Genomic DNA, 17811 nt, shown 5'->3' with positions numbered 1-17811 from the left:
TGTTCAGATATGAAATATAGCTGTGCCTTTCTTGAAGTGTTGCTCTGGTTTGATACAAATTTCAGGAAAATGGAATACATTTATTATAGCCCATATATACAGGAAATCCTGGTCTTTGATCAGGTTATTAAATTGACTCATGTGCTGAGGGAAAACAAAATGTTTGCAAATGAAGATAAAAAATGGATTTAAATTGAGATACACAGGATGGGATGGATTTCAAGGCTGGGAAATCAGAACTTAAACATTACATCCTGCATATTATATTAATAATTATAATTGTTTTATGTATAGCATATCTGGCATAGTGGTATTATTGTTTTGCTTTAGGAATACATTTAATTTCTTAATTATCTCCTGATCAATATTTTCAGTGAAGTCAACATGAGAACATCATCAGAAAGGAATCTAAAATAGTACAATCCCTTTCATCAAATGCCATGAAATGTTTATTATCTATACTGTGTGTAAGTACATTTATTTGACTGTCACCAGGACGCAGATACACCACAGGATAGATAATAAAATTGTTTGACTTACCTTGTCTCCAAATTCCTCATTAAGCATTTCTTCTTTTATGAAGAAATCTCCTGTAAAACTGCAGAAATCTTCTGTGATGCATCTTATGTGATGGTGTCATGATCCAAGTTCAGAATATACAGCAATGAATTATTGACCCTTCTGGATCTTCCTGAATTTTGAAATATAGGCCATAGGTCTTACATGTGCTCAAATTTCTTCAGCTAGTGTGAGATACTGCCAAAGCAACACTAACTCCTCTGCACAGATTGCAAGAATTTTTTCTTTCTTTACATTCATTGAGGGTAAATAAAGCTGTGATACATTGCAAATAAGGAATTATTGTGGCAAATCCATCAGCTGGATCCTTGGCTCACAGGCATAACTATATTCCAACAATTATATAAGCTGAGCTGGACTTATTTCTGTTGAAAAGCTGCAAATAAAAAATATATGCAAAAGAAAGCAGATAATAGAAATATACTTTACACATACTCTTTTAGGACAGCGTAAATGTGAATATGCAATAGCAAATGGACTCTGAATATTTATCTTTTGCATTCTTAAATACGTTAGATTCATAAGTAAGTTATGCCTATAAGTGAGTTATTGTTGTGCTAGTAAATTCTATAAGAATATTTTGTTAAATTAAGTGCTGTTAAATTTAGGTGCTGTTAAAACCTCTAAGCCTAGAGGTTTGGTCAAGTCCTGGCCTAAGTTTGGCAAGGGGGTCCACTCTGAACCTTATGATTCAACAGGAGAGTCTCCCTTATTCCTTTTTATCCTTACCCTTTCCAATCCTTACCCTTTTTCTATCCCCAGCCTCCACATAAATAACTTTAGGTTGATTTTATGTTTAGATTGATTGTTTAGTCTGACCATTTTAGTCTGATTTTTCTGTATGTGCTTGAACCATGTATAAGTAATAGAGTGAACTTTGCCAATGGCCTTTGTCATACTTTCCCTTTTATATTAAACTTGCTTTTGCTGATACCTTTGCCAGGGATTCTTTGAGCAACTTAAAACACTCATTCACAACAATCTTAAAATCCCACATGGTTTTTCAAAATTGAAGTTCTTTACAATGTAGCTATTAAAGCCTTTTCAAGGTTAATGAATAGAAGACTGAATCTCCATCCCAGTCCTGGTCCAAGATGCCAACTCAAGTTAACATTGTTAATCTCCTGTCAGTATGCATCTACTAAAACATGAGGGTCAGTTTTAAAAGTAAGAATCTAGTTGTCTCCAAAACTGAGTAAATAACCCCAAATTGATGTTTGAATAATTCAGCAACTTTAAAAAGAAACTTATTAAATACTTCCAGATAGAGAAAATCCTTATGTACCATAAATTTAAATTGCCTAAGAAAATTTGCAACAAATATTGTAAAACTCTTAAGAGAATCCTTCACCATTGCACCAACATGTTGTTCAAGAGGATTTTGTTTGAGGAAGTTAGAGGTAAGAACTTTTTATTTAATCATGAAAAATTTATTGCAATGTTAACTACAAAGAGCCCACTCCTACTCCATAACCATTAAAATGCAGGAAGTCACCTATTCAATAATGCAGAATTGTTGTGTATTAAAAATTTAAATCTATAAATATTAATAGAACACAGGTCAGTCTCTTAACGAACAGAGGTAGCTGTACACACAGCTATTGTTGTAAGCCTTAAGGGGTGTACATTAGTTATGACATAGAGAAAAACAGACATGTTAAAAAGCAGTTGTCCAAAAAGGAAGTTTTGTTCCTTTTTTCAGATGAAAGACAAGGACAATAAATCCTATGCTAATCCCAGTGTCTGTGCTTGTCCTTTGGGAAGGCAAAGTTCCTGTTTCAATCTAACAAGTCAACGTGTTGGAGTCAGCTTTACAAGGGCATGGCATAAAGGTGTTTATATCTAACAGCAGCCAAAGTCACCTACTGCAGCCTTGCTCCTTTACACCACTTTGGCGGTATCAAGGGGTCAGAAACATGATATTGCTTTTCAAGGGACTGAAAAGACTCGGACAGTGTGTGCCAAATGTATCCAACATCAACACAGAAGTGATTGCCATGAAGAAAATTCCCAGGTTATCACAGTCTGGATATTTATAACCCCCAGGAATGGTGAAGTTGAGAGGGTTGTGAGAGAGCTTTTAGTATTGCCTATGAGCATAAAACAAACTTGAACTGGAAAGCTACCTCTAGCTCGTCAGTAGTGAATCCTGTTAGATGTAGTCAGCACTTGTAGGAGATATTTGTGGCCTTTCCCAGCCTAAACCAAACTGACATCCATCAAGCACTTTCCAGCTCAGCCAGGGTAGCTAGTTAGCGACACAGGTTGGGTAGTGGCCTGCATGAAAAGCAGGGACGTGACCTGACAGCAGAGCAGAGCTCAGACAGCATGCACAGCACAGGTCTGTCCAGGCTGCGTCTGGAGAAACATATTTACTTCTTTACTTGCAGCTCTCAGCCACTCTAGGAAACCACAGGAATGTGGCCATGTTGTTACACAGCCTTATCTGTGTTTGCCACACTGGTGACACTGTGTAATGTTGCAAATGCAGGAAGACACAAACGTCTGCTGCCTGCAGCTGAAGGGTGAGGTGTGGGTGGCTGAGCGTCCTCTCCAGCTCCTGGGGACAGGTCTGCTGTTTGAGAAATAGAAAGAGAAATAGGAATAGGCAGACCACTGGTCTATCCAAGGAGGGCATCTTTCATGTTCCTATTTCCGTCCCTTGCCTGATCCAAGATATACCTCCCCAGCTTTGTAAGAATACAAAGGCAAAAATGGAAGGATTTTTCTTTTTCTTACAGGCTGTCAGTTCTACCTCCTGTCCCCCTTATATAGAGCAGTAAGAAATTGCAGGCTGGAGCATAGGAATAATTCTCCAGCATGCTACAGGGAAAGCTGATCATCAAAGGACATGCATTGTCTTTTGGCACCACATCAGGAAAGCACATCTGTCTTCACCATTTCTCACAATGGCAGTGTTGAACACTTCATGTGGCTCTGCAGGGTGCTCCTTCCGCCCTGCTCTTTGAGGGAGCACCTGAGGCCAGAGGACCCATGGCCTCTCTGCTTCAAAGCATGATTTAATATTAGGTTTAATTCAATTTTAGACTAATGACAGTCATAAATAGTATCACAAGACCAGTGGAATGAGGAAAATACAGACTTGGTGGTGACAATGCTTCAGTTAATGAAATGTTTTGAATTAGAAATAGTGGCTTGAAATAGAATGTTTGTTAGGCAATCTGAGCCTGTTTAGAAATACTGTATTTAGTTGAGTCTGAAAGTGAAAAGTAATTTCCTAGCTGTGTGTTTGTCCTAAACTTCTTCATCTGCATTTCTAAGGGCTCTTGATATGCTACTTTGTTGAATGCTCCCTGCTTTTAATGATGTGACAGCTCTGCAAAAGATTGATGGTTGCTATTAATATATAGGAGAACATACAGGTCCCATCTGTATATCTGAGTGTTTCAGAATAGAAATGGAATAGATTTGGCCACATAGAAATAGAATAGCCACTGCCGCAGCTAGTGCCAGATTTCCATTCTCCTGAATTTTTTTCCCTCTTAGGATGACTATTTCTATCCCATTGTGACATTTATCCCATTTCTGATTCCAATTTTTTGAGTTTTGTAACATCAAAGCCAAATATGGTACATGAGTTGTTCTAACTTGGACCTTGGTAGGAGAAAGAATTCAGGATGTAGCAATAGTTAATAATTTTTAAGTACAAGGTTAAGTACTCTGAGGTTAGAGAGGAAGAGATCAGCAAAGCGCTTCTTATTGATTTGATACAGACAAGCCAACTGTATTCATTTGTAACCAGCATCTGTGCAATAAAAGATAACAAAGCAAGATAAAAACCTGTTCTTTTCTATGTTTTACCCTGGATTGCTCCCAGGACTTCTCAGTTTGTTCCACTTCACTGTTCATTTTCACACACTTGGGTTCATACCATCTCATGTAACTGTGCTTGATTAACACCACTGCCATTCTTTATTTCATCTCTTTAATTTACTAGGCTTTTTGTTCTTTCCTTGAGTAATTGGATCCTGTCTTTTTTTTTCTCAGTTTACAGTATTATCTTTTAGAAACACTGAACCTGGTTGTTCCTTATGGCTAGTTTCTTGGCCTCATTTTCTTTCTTTTCTTTTTTTTTTTCTTCCTTCTTCTCCTCTTCTCCATGACACATTGTGGTTTTTGGATATTAATGTTTGTCATATGTCTATTGTTGGACAACTATAATTAATAAATCCAGCCTTATCATTCTGTGTGCACTCACACAAAGAGTATGGGCATGGAAGCAAGAAGGATGTGGGTTTCCATTTATGGATGGTGCTTTATGGATGGAAATTCCCCTACTTCTGGAAAGCAGACAGATATGTTTAGTGTTGGCTCCCTAGAGAGACTGACAGTGTAATCTGCGGAACCAAGTTCCCTGCTAGAAAAACCAGTGGGATTGCTCCAGGAAAAAATGCAACCTGGTGTCTCTGTGGTATTTCAAAAGTTCACATTTTTTCATTCTGAGCATTTGTCCTTTCAGAAGAATACAGGGCTTCTAAGAAATACTAGTCTATCAGTCTGTTCGGGCTAGTTGATGGCTTCAGTGATGAAAGTACAAAACTTGTGATGAATCTGAGGTGTTTTATTCTTTTGTCTTATATGGGAGATTTTGCTTAATTGAACTATATTGTCCTTTAGCTAAAGGCAGTTTTCTTAGTGTATGCCCACACCAAAACACCAGCTAACACAAAGGAGAACATTGAGTAAAGAGATAGGCTCCGTCTCCAAATCTACGTAGATTTATTATTGATGGCCACTCATTGTATTGACAGTTTTGTGTGGCTTTTGCTTCTGAGCGAGCATGGCATCTCCTCAGTATCTACCCTGTCTTTGCAGGGTAATGGGGCATAGCTAAACCATGCCTTGGGTTTTACAAGCTCTGAGTTGTGTATTTCACTAGAAATCTTCATTTTAAAAAATCTGGATTTACAGTGACAAAAAGAAGCAAAACCAACAAATTATTATAAAGGATTATAAATACCAAGACATTTTATTTGGCCGACAGAGAAGATGTGCTTACCTATGTGTCCTAGATACAGAGGCATAAGTGCTGAAACTCTTGCATTTGAGCATATATCCCAGCAACAAAGTGGAAATTCTGTGTGAGGGATCACACAGTAGGTTTACTGTATAATAGTTTTTATTTAAAATATATCTGCAGTCCTCCATAGCATTCACAGTGATTTACAGGATTCCATTTATATGCTGTTTACAATTTACACTATTTGTTGTAAGCATTGAAAGTTGACTGGAAACTATCAGCACCTATTTATCACAGTATTTTGTGCAGAAGTCAGATGGTAGCTAATGCTAATGCTTTTGGAAGAGATTTGTATCTATATACATAGCCATTCCTCAAGCAATATTCAGAGTTGATTCAAAAAACAAGTGAGAGAAGTAATTTCTTCATGTCATTTACCATGAACAGAAAAGTCAATTGTATAATATGCAGCTACTAAGGCTTATTTGACCAGCACTGGTGATAATAAGTGAAAAGGGAACAAAAAACTCAGGTTGCCATCCATCTGCAAAGGCATTTTTTCAGTGGTTAAATATAAAGCCATTTAAACAATTTTGGCATTAGGAAAAAGTCCCAGGGAGACAAAAAAAAAAATTAAAAAAAAAACCCCAAAACTAATGTAAATGTAAAGCATGATAAAACCAGATTGTTCCTTCCCTTCAATATCTGAAAGTAACACTCCAGCCATAGATCTATGCTGTCAGAGAGGGGTAAAACTTTTTTAAAAAAACTCATGCACATTCTCAAGTGCATTTATTTTTTAATGCTTTGGACAGAGACAAAGTGGTATTAGATTTCAATAAGCCAAACATTACAGTATTGTAATGTCATATATACAATATAGTATTTGAGTTTTTCTAAATAATATTATCAATTCATTAATCTAAATAATATTATCAATTCATCAATCATTATTTCTAAATAATATTATGCATTTACAATTAGAGAAACTTTTACAATTAGATTGTGAATTGACTTAGTCTATGAATGTATACTCTTGCAACAATGCTGATGGTCTTCAACTCAATAATTGGATACATATTAGATCAGCAAATAGGAATCCATGTCCATGGAACATGCTTTGTGTATGTGTGTTTGTGTGCCATGCATGCACATCTTATATAATTTAGTTTCTTCAAACTGTAAATTAGTTGCTATTCTCAGAGGCACTATATCAGACTGCCTGATTAAGGATCCAAGAGGTTTTCCATTACAGAAATTATCTGTACTCCTGCTTTCTCCGGGGGAAATCCAAACTGGTACAAGCAACTACAGTTTGTGCTGGCTTCTAGAACAGGCTGGGTCATACCTTTACTAAGCAGGCACTGCTTGTTCTAGAGTATAGCTGGAATATAGTCTGGCATTTAGCTATGTGGGACTAACACCAAATTGTGTTTCCTGGGCTTACTGAAAACATGCATGTAAGAAAGTTTAGTTCAACCTGATGTGATACTGTCCTCATTGCCCAGCTCTTCTCTCAGCTGTGCTACTTATATCACAGTATGACAACTGTTAGTGTGGTCTGACAGAATCTCTGCTACTACTGCAAATGCTTTGTCTTTCTGTGTATTGTAAAATTGTGTATTGAGAAATTTAATGGATAATTGCATATTAGATTTTATGCCTGTTGATCATATAATTTTTTAGCTCAGCTACAAATACACTTAAAATTTTCTGCATTTTAACCATAGATTAAAATGTCACTGTGAATAATTCTACCATTGTCTCAATTAGATGAATGTATTCCTGTTAGTCAGTTAAATAACTCTCTTATTGTGTAAATAACAATTGGCATACATTAATACAAATTTTTAGGGAGGTACTACCATGAATAAAACCCCTTGGGAACATATCTCCCTGCTGTTGTGTACACAATTCTTTAATTTCAATGACTTCTTATCTCAAAATTCAGGACAAACGAGCTTGACTAATGACATTTTAAGCTGCTAGAAAATCTAACCAATTTCAAAATGCTTAGAACTGGCTTTGCTAGTCACCTCTAATATTGTCACAGATTCATAGAAAATCAGAGCAGGAAAGTCCTTCATGGGATCATTTAGTCATTTAAAGAGAATCAGGAGCTGTCACTGAGCTCAGTGACAGCAAATCACACATCAGGAAATATAGTTCCTGGTGCTGAAAAATTACTCATTATAAATAAGTTTTTAGAGGGATTGCATTTTTTGTTCCACAGAAAGAGATATTTCTCATTTTTCATTTTTTACATTTCCTGTCCTACACAGTGGATGCAGTGTTTTTCCAGATGCCAGATACTTCCAGTGAAAACTATTTTTGCCTTCTGGTCAGCTGTAATCTTTCCGGGTACCCCACAGCCATAGCAGAACTCTGCTTCTCAGAGCATTCTGTTAAGCCACCTCAAGCACAGTCTAGTCTGTAAACATCCCATTTTGCTCATGTTTATGCCTGAGTGAGGAGCCCATCAATTAAACAGATATGCTAACAAGGGGGAAAAAATGAAACAATATTGACCAGTTGTCATGGTTTGACACTGGCCAAACACCAGGCACTCACAAAAGCCATTCACTCACCCTCCTCTGTTACAGCTGGGCAGAGGAGAGAAAATTTAATGACGGGTTCATGAGTTGAGATAAGGACAAGGAGAAAACACTCCAAGAGGAAAATAGGCTCAACTTAGAGGTACAAAGTGAGTTTATTACTAACAGAGTCAGAAGAGGATAATGAGAATTAAAATAAGCCCTTACAAACACCTTTTTTCTCTCAACCCCTCCCTCCTTCCTGCCGATACCACAGGAAGACAGGGAGTGGGGGCTTTGGTCAGTTCATCACCCGAGGTTTTCATCCACTGCTCTGGGAGAGGAGTCCTTCCCCTGTGAGACCATAGGGTCCCTCCCACGGGGGGCAGTTCTCCATTAACTTCTCCGGAGTGGGTCCAACCTCACAAGCAGCAGTCCTCCCAAAACGGGCTGCAGGTGGATCTCTGCACCCCCCATGGATCCCCATGGGCTTTGGGGGCACAGCTGCTTCATCATGGTCTCACCATAGCCTGCAGAGGAATCTCAGCTCTGGAGCCTGGAGCATCTCCTGCCATCCTTCTCCACTGACCTTCTCCATGTTGTTTCCCTCACAGGTTCTCTTCTCTTCTCTTCTCTTCTCTTCTCTTCTCTTCTCTTCTCTTCTCTTCTCTTCTCTTCTCTTCTCTTCTCTTCTCTTCTCTTCTCTTCTCTTCTCTTCTCTTCTCTTCTCTTCTCTTCTCTTCTCTTCTCTTCTCTTCTCTTCTCTTCTCTTCTCTTCTCTTCTCTTCTCTTCTCTTCTCTTCTCTTCTCTTCTCTCTTCTCTTCTCTTCTCTTCTCTTCTCTTCTCTCCTCTCCTCTCCCTCTCCCTCTCCCTCTCCCTCTCCCTCTCCCTCTCCCTCTCCCTCTCCCTCTCCCTCTCCCTCTCCCTCTCCCTCTCCCTCTCCCTCTCCCTCTCCCTCTCCCTCTCCCTCTCCCTCTCCCTCTCCCTCTCCCTCTCCCTCTCCTCTGACTGGAATTAAAACTGCGTCACTGCTTTTGTTTTTATTTCCTCTGAACTATGTCAACACAAAGGCATTGCCAACCTCTCTCATTGGCCCAGCCTTGGCCAGCAGCATGTCCATCTTCAGAGCCACCAGGAATTCACTCTGCTGGACATGGTGGAAGCTTCTAGCAGCTTCTCACAGAAGCCACCTCTGTGGCCCCCCCAACACCAAAAATCAAGCTGTACAGAACCAACACACCAATGAAAAAAATAATGGCAGCTTTACGTGCTTAGTGATTCCTCTTGGGCTTTTTTTCTGTGTAATTTCTTCAGAGAACAAAAATTTTGTTCTGTGCTGAATAACCTACCTTGGAGTTTAAACTTACCATAAAGCAGATTTGCTTTCAAGTGTACAGTGGCACTCATTCAGGTCCCTTTTGCCATTCCACTGACATGTTTAACTGTCTCTGAAGTATCCTTGCAAGCTCTCTTGAAGATTTTTGTTAAGCCTCTGCTTATTGCATTGTTATTCCTTGCTCTGGGGTGCACCTTGTGCTTATTGCTTTGAACTTCTTTGGCTTTGTAAAATTCTACCTATCCTTTCAGGCTGGGATAGAATCAAGTATTGAGACCATTCTATAATGTGTCAGGATACCTTGTTCAGGCTTGCAGAAATCTGTGAAAATCCATATTAATACATAATTCAGAAAGTTCTGGTTGCTAATCCTAAATCAAGGTGGTAAAGTGTTCCTTAATGGAACAGATACCAGAAACTCCTCCATGGAAAAAGCTCAACTCAGCGTACAAAAGACATGATGTATGGCAGTGCCGCTCTCCTCTTAGGGATTTTTTTTGTCCAGCATAATTTCCTCTGCTTGATTGCTAGCTGTGACTCCATCAGAACAGCTGTGCTGGTAGCTGCTAATTGTACACTGGCTTCATGTTGTCAGAGTTTGATGGACATTGTACACCAAAGCCTCTTATACCTCATTTTCCAGTCTGACTGAAGTCTCACAGCCAAGCCCAGACAGAATGAATTTTGTGTTCTCTGCATTAAACTTTAGAGTTTATCTGTAGAAATGTTGGATAATGTGCAATTAACTTCCATTTTGCTGCAAAGTTTGCCTTGTATGTACAACTCCCTGCATTGCCATGAGGGACGCTGACTACCATTTAGTTGCTATTTCTTCTAGCATCATTAGTTACACTTTCTGCTCACCCTTGTACTCCACCACCTAATTCAAGAGTTTATCAGTACATGACATCTGCCTTAAGGAAATGTACAGAAAACGTTACTGTCTTTTTTTGTTATTATTATCTAAATACTAAATATGCATTGTTTGATGATACATTAGAAAAGCCATATACAAATGTTTGGCTACAGTAATGGTCAGAGGGTAGGAGCATCTCTCCTATGCCTGGAAGAGGGAGGGCTCTAGGGAGATCTCAGTGCAGCCCTCCAGTACCTAAATGGGAACTACAAAAAAGCTGGAAAGGGACTTTTCACAAGGGCATGGAGTGATAGAATGAGGAGGAATGGCTTTAAACTGAAAAGGAGTAAATTTAGATTAGCTATTAGAAAGACATTTTACTGTGAGGGTGGTGAGGCAGTGGCACAGGTTGCCCAGAGAAACTGTGGGTGCCCCTCCCTGGATCTGTTTAAGGCAAGGTTGGATGGGGCTTTGAGCAACATGGTCTAGTGGAAGGCATCCCCTGCACACAGCAGGGAGTTTGGAAACAAAGGTTTTTAAGGTTCCTTCCAACCCAAACCGTTTTATGTTTCTATGATTCTAATTTACTGTTTCAGAGTTGTATAGCACTGAGGACAAAAATGTATACTTGGCTTGTGATAAATTTTTTGGCATAGTCATCCAGAGCTCATAGATTTTTGACTCATGATACATTTGTTGACATTGCTCCTGGCTTCTAAATAATTTACTTTAGTTCCCAAATAAAGCCTCATTTGAAGTATATAGTTGAATGAAATATAACTATGTGCAGTTAGAGCCTGTTAACTGATCACATTCCTTCAGGAAAGGATAACTAGCATTTTATCACTGAAATGTTTAAGGAAATACCCGAGTAAGCATTTAGCAGTAGAAAAATGCCACTTTAATTAGTGCATGGAGTGAAAGGATTTGGGAGGTTTGGGTTATTTATAGAGGAGGGCAAGCCAGGTGCTGCTACATATAATGGTTGCCTGGTAACACATCTAGGATTACAAGATAGCAGGGTCATTGATGTAGGTTTATTTCATCAGTAAAAGAGAAAAGAAAGGAAAAAACCCCAAACCCACAGCAGCAAACTGTTCCTTGGCAAGTAGTGGTTTTCAGTGCTTTGTGAGCAATTCAGTAATGCCAAGCTTTCAGAAATATATGCTCTAGAAATGAAAGACCAGAATAGAGGCTTGTTAGTCATTGCTTTTGTTGTATCATAAGAAACCCAGTTTTGCCTTTGGGCCTGGATTAGATTTATTTTCCTTTGCCTTGCATGTCAGTTTACAAATATTCAAGAAGCTTTACATGATTCTCTGTATGCTGTTCTACTTTAATAAATATTTGTTGATATTTTGATTGTAATATCTTTGGAGCTGATCCTAAGAGGATAACTGAAAGCAAAAAATATTTAATAAGATCACTCATGTATTCAGCTATTACCTCTCATCATTAAAAGCGGCAGATTAGATTCTACAAGCTGTAGATGGGTGAGCTTTTGTAAACATGTGTATTTAAAGCTATATTTAGGTATTCAGTTGCTGGAAAAATACCCTAGTTTGAAAAATCATTGAGCAGTTACAATGAACACTGTTTGTCATGGGCATTTTTGATCCTCATAATGCCTTAGTTTGGGCAGTGTTCAACTATTTTGGCATAAAAATATGCTTGAAATTGTTGGTTAGTAAATATAGTTGTCACTGCCATAATTATTTTTCCACTTTTTTTTTTCTCTGAATATGTCCTGCCTTTCTGCCAAAAACACTTCTCCAGCCAAACTGGGAACAGATACAGAAGTTACTTTGCAAGTGGTTTTTCAGAGGTACAAACTCTTCCTCTGAAGTCTTTCAGCTTTCCCAAAATCTTTTATTCCAGTCAGGACTGGGAACTCATCCTACATCGTAATTTGTTTGTTGTTTCTTTAAAGCTCTGGTGTAAACAGAATTCAATAATGACTGATGATGAAACCCACTGGCTCTTGAGTTTCTTGTGCAGTAATATTAATATTCCTGGGTTTTGGATGTATGGACTCAGCCTGTGACCTCGCAGCTGTGACCTGTGCTGAAGCACAGCACATAAATCATAAAAAACCTTGTCACAGATTTGGAGGGGGAGGGAGGGATTCTCTTTTGCTGCCTTCTGGACTCTTTTCATAAGGAACTGAGGGACAGTCAAACTGGGGGGTATTATCCTCTAGAGCAACTTACTCAAATAGCCAGAAGGCTCAGCCTGCAAAATAAGGGTATTTTGTCTCAGGCACTGGCCCTTTAATTCTTCTCATTTCAAGAGGGTATAGGAGTGTGTGTGAAGAGTCGTATTTTTGTTTCCTGATCTATTCTCTTGTTCAATAAATGCTTGTATATTCATAGAATCATTTAGGTTGGCAAAGACCTCCAAGATCATCAAACACCATCATGTGAACTAAACTAAATTGTGGTGAAAAATCAAGACCCCACAATTCCAATAAAGATTTGTAGGGACAGTATGTTTATTTCAGCGCTGGACGCATGTGAGGGATCATTCCTTCTCATTACCTTCAATACTGTTCACCTGTCCTGCACAGCTGTAGCCCATTAGGGATGAGGCTTGATCACAGCCCCACTCCCAGTTACCACAAACTGTGTGCCTACACTTTTCCACAAGGCAGCTTTCCAGGCGCTCTGCCCCCAGCCTGTAGTGCTGCTGGGGATTGTTGTGACACAAATGCAGGAACTGAAGGACTTCATCTTATACTACATCTCATACTGTTGGCCTCAGGCCCATTGATCCAGCCTGTCAAGATTTCTCTGCAGAACCTTCCTGCCCTCCAACAGATCAACACTCCCACCCAATTTGGTGCCATCTGCAAACTGACTAAGGGTGCACTCAATCCTGTCATCCAGATAATTGATAAAGACATTAAACAGGAGTGGCCCCAATACTGAGCCTTTGGGAACCCCAATAGTGACCAACCACCAAATGGATGAAGCTCCTTTCACCACCACACTCTGGGCCCAGGCATCCAGGTAGTTTTTAACCCATCAAAGAATCCACCTGTCCAAGACGTGGGTTGCCACCTGCTCTGGAAGAATACTGTGGGACCCAGCAGCAAAAGCTTTACTGAAATCCAGGTAAACAACATCCACAGTCTTTCCCTCATCCACTGGGCAGGTCACCAAATGATAAAAGGATATCAGGAAGGTCAAACAGCACCTCCTTTCCAGGGTTCCTTGAGTCCACTGGAAGATTTTTATATCAGTATTTTGCCATGTCTGCTAGGAACAATTTCAACATCGTATACAGAATGTAAATACAGATTCTCGTGAAAAGGAGTAAAATAGGGGAATCACTGATTTTGACTTGAGTTATTTTCTAACACGCCATTCTTACTTCTCTTTTAAGTGGTGACCTGCATTCTCCCTGAGAAGCAGAACTGACTTCCATTCACCTTTTCTTCACAAGAAAAACTTCATCTCTTCACACCATTCATGTTTGTGCCATGTTTTGATCAATATGAAATTGCAGGTTTTGATTGACAATATTTTATCAGTATGAATAAGTAAATATGAAAATTCTACCTTCATTATAAAAATGGAGCAACTAAACCATTGCTTCATCCAGGTATTGTCATTCCATCAGTCCAGGTTTTTTCTATTGGAAGCTTTGTAGTTTGTAGTTTTGGTTTCTGCTAAAAAGTCTTTACTTTTTAAATTTGCTTTGTTGCTTTTTTTCTAACCAGTATTCTTTAAGGTCTTGTTCCAAAAACTTTTTCATAATTAAAATAAATAGGAGAATCTCTTCCCTGCTTTCCATCTCCTCAGAAAGTAAAAATAAAAAGAAAGTTTTTCTCTTGAGTATTCCAATTCTTTTAATTACTATCTCAAATTTGATTTAGGGTTTTTTTGTTGTTGTTGCTCAAAGTAATTTTGCTTGCCGGCAATTAGAGATAGTTGTGCAATAGTTGTGCAATAAACACTGGGAGAAACCTCAGCAAAATTGTTTCCATGGTGTTTAGTCAAATCTGCATAACTGATGCTTAGTGAGGAAAATAAGACAAGAGTACTCAAAAGCAGAAAAACAGGGGTCACTTGAAGTTCTGGGTTTCAAACTGGCCACACCTTCCATCCAGCCTGCTGAGGTGGTGTGCCACAGCATGGATGGGGTATTTTACCAAAGTGAATTTGTTCAAAATTCTCAGTCTGAATGACAGATTATTATATTATTCTGTTTTCTTTTTACTTTGTTATTTATGAAGAATAAAATATGCTGAAAGCATGACTTATGAAGAAGTAGATCTAAAGAACTCCCTCCTTCAAAGCAAACCTTTCTTCTCTCAGCTCACTGAGGCATGCAGAAGGATTTCATGCCTGAAAAAGCATCCCTGAGCCTCTTTGGTACTGATCCAAAGCTGCAGAGTCACCCAGAAGCTGGAGGCTGGGTACTGCTTGTCCTGGAGCTGCAGCTCAGGGAGTCACAGTTGAAACTAGTGAAATGTGTTGCAATTCCTTAAAGCTAGAAATGCTATTTCTTGCTTCTCCTACTCAAAGGAAGAAGGCAAGGGGGAAGTCTCTCTGCAGAATAATCTGTATGTGGGGCAGATTAACTTATAAAACTATATAAGTATTAAAATTTTGGGGTTTTTTTTTGATGAACCTGCAACCTCGACATCAAGCTGTACTTATGTAGGGTAACATTGTATTTAGGAGTTCCCACAAAACTAAGTAAAACTTCCCTCAGAAATTAAGCCAGGACTTTCCCTCTCAAAACAAACAAACAAACAAAGAAACAACCTCACAAGAGAAGAGAAGAGAAGAGAAGAGAAGAGAAGAGAAGAGAAGAGAAGAGAAGAGAAGAGAAGAGAAGAGAAGAGAAGAGAAGAGAAGAGAAAGCAAAATATGACAAATCAGAGGCTTTCCCCACGTTTGTGTGGGGCCATATGATGCCTGGTATCTGGGAGCTTTCAAAGTCCATGGCTCACCCTTGTCCCCACGTCCTTTGCAGCTCTTGCTCACAGGGAGACAAATGCCTGCACCATGCCTATGGGGCAGTTGAGTCAAAGGACAGGGGATGGATAGCTCAATTCTGTTCTGTCCCATGCTCCAGTGGGAATAAAAGAGTACGTTTTTTGTGGCTTGCAGCAAAAGGCTGCTTATGGGCACACTTGTCTCTGCCTGTTTATTCACCGTGGCTAAGCAGAGCACCTCCAGCAGCACTGCCCAAAGTGTTACACAGTCCTGGACCTGCCCAGGCTCTTCCCCATGTGGCTGTGGTTTTGTCTATTGCATTACACTTCCCATTATCAGTCCTTGTTAACTCCATCTTCTGTATATACAGTCTTTCATTTTGCTGTCAAGCTAGTAAAATCCATCTTTTATGTGTTAAGCCAACTTTTGTCCACAAGCACTCCATTAAATCCATCAAATCTATTTTGGTCTTATTTCTGCCATCAGTTCTGCCACATTTTGTGCCAGCTCAAACCAATAACTAAATTATTAAAGCTTGGAGCCCTACTCAGATAATGTGGGCACTTTCTGAGCAGCATAGGGACAAAGGTTAACAGCAGAATGAGCAGTGGAAAATGAAGCACAGAAGGGATGTAGTATAAAGATGTTTTGTAGGCAGTCCTAGCATTAATGTACTTATTATATTTTCCATGTCATTTATACCATCTTCCTCCCAGCTGATTTTGTAATCTAAATCTAAGGATTCAGGCTGGGGAGGAAAATCACTCTTTTGGAAAAGGAGAGGCTATTTTAAATATTTGAGAGTTGAAGTAAAAAGAGGGAACATGCAGAGAGGGAAGTCTTGAAAATTTGGTCTGGGGAAAGGAATGTTTTTAATTTTTCTTTTCTTGCACTATGAGTGCAAAATGAACAAGATTAAGCAGTATTAGTTTAGAATTATCCCAAAGTTCTATCCAAATGCAGCTAAGTTTGTGGTTTTTTTTTTTCAGGAGAAGCTTCATTTTCCATTGAAGAATTGTATGATGCCAGAAAATAGGAACTAAAGCCTGGATTTGCTCCTCCTAAAATATGGAGTTAAGTGTCATGATACCATACTAGAGCAAGAAAAGCACCTTTCAGCCACTGATGTGCCTTTCCAGCTCATGACATCCAGAGTAGGGATCCTAACCCCCCATGCCTTCCCCAGGATCTCTTGTATCTGATTTATTCCCCCTGATGTGAGGAGTATGAGCATCTGTACAGAAAGAACTCACCTCGTCCTGACCTTTGTGTTAACTGGGGAAGGAACAAACAAAAAAGAGTTGAGTGAAATGAACATTGAGGTGTGTTTTTTTAATGGGCAAGTGTGAGGGTAAACTAATCTGAAGTGGCTTGGAAGACATAAGCAGGTCTTAGGGAGAGAGGTTAAGAAGGAAATCAGGCCTGTGAGTTTCTTGGAGAGTTTGCCAATTGGAATTGGAATTTTGGAATTTGGAATGCTGGCAGAGACACGACCCAGGGGCAGGAAAGAGTGTGTATGCCAATATTGGAAAGCTCATGGAGGATGCAAGATCTAGCTCAAATACAAAAGATCAGCTCTGTGTAAAAAAGTGGCGGAGTGCAACCTTTCATGGTTATCTGTCAGTTCCCTGCCATAATTGGTCTGCATGGTCCAAGTTTGGTTTTTTCATCCTCTTTACCTTCAGGGAATCTCCCAAATAGGCACTATTTCATAAGGGAATCCTAATGGGGACTTGTATTTCATACTTAATGGTGTTCTGCATGGTACCTGCTACCTTAGGGACAAGGATTAAGTGATTAAATGCTCCTTCTTTATCAAAAATTCTGGTTTCCTTACAAGACTGTATTTAATATGTATAGATTATCACATTGTTTTATTTGTTTACAAAATGTATTTCTCCTCCACAATCTCTGTGAGAAGCATGAAAAGGAGAAGCATGCTTATTTGTAAGATTAAATTCCTTTTATCTTCCTTGCCACCAATCTTCACTTGGATAAGACAATGTAGGTTAGGAAGTAAAGCATAGAGTTCCAGTTCTGAACTTTCTTAGTGCAGAATTCTGAGTCTCTTTCTAATATTCCTTATTACTCCCATCTGTACTCTTTGAATAACTATATTTTGAGATAGGCTAACCTGGGGACAGTATTCCTAGCACAGCAGGACAGTATTCCTAGCTCAATTAATAATGGGCTTACAGTCTGTTTTTTCTTCATACCAGCCTAATATTTGTAGCCTAATATTTACTGTCTGATTCTCATCTTTTTATGCAGTGATCCTTAGAGAGCTGTGATTAGTAATTTACAGCTGCATCCAGAGTTCTTGTTGCATTGATTTTCTTATTGCTACCTGACTACACTGCCTATTTCCCCATATTGGTCCTAGTTTGGCCTGGGTTTTCTTGACCTATCTAATTTTGCTATCTTGTTGTTTATCACCCACCCCCCCCCCCCAAGACCTGCTACACACAGACAACCATAAAAACTTTATGGATATATTTGTTGTATCTCAGCAGTCACCTTTTCTAGACAGTTTTCAGTGCATATCAACAAACTGCCTCTCGCCTTGATCCTTCTAAAT

Source organism: Vidua chalybeata, chromosome 3, assembly GCF_026979565.1.
Source record: "Vidua chalybeata isolate OUT-0048 chromosome 3, bVidCha1 merged haplotype, whole genome shotgun sequence".
NCBI classification, from domain to species: Eukaryota; Metazoa; Chordata; class Aves; order Passeriformes; family Viduidae; genus Vidua; species Vidua chalybeata.
This window is presented reverse-complemented; position numbering follows the sequence as displayed.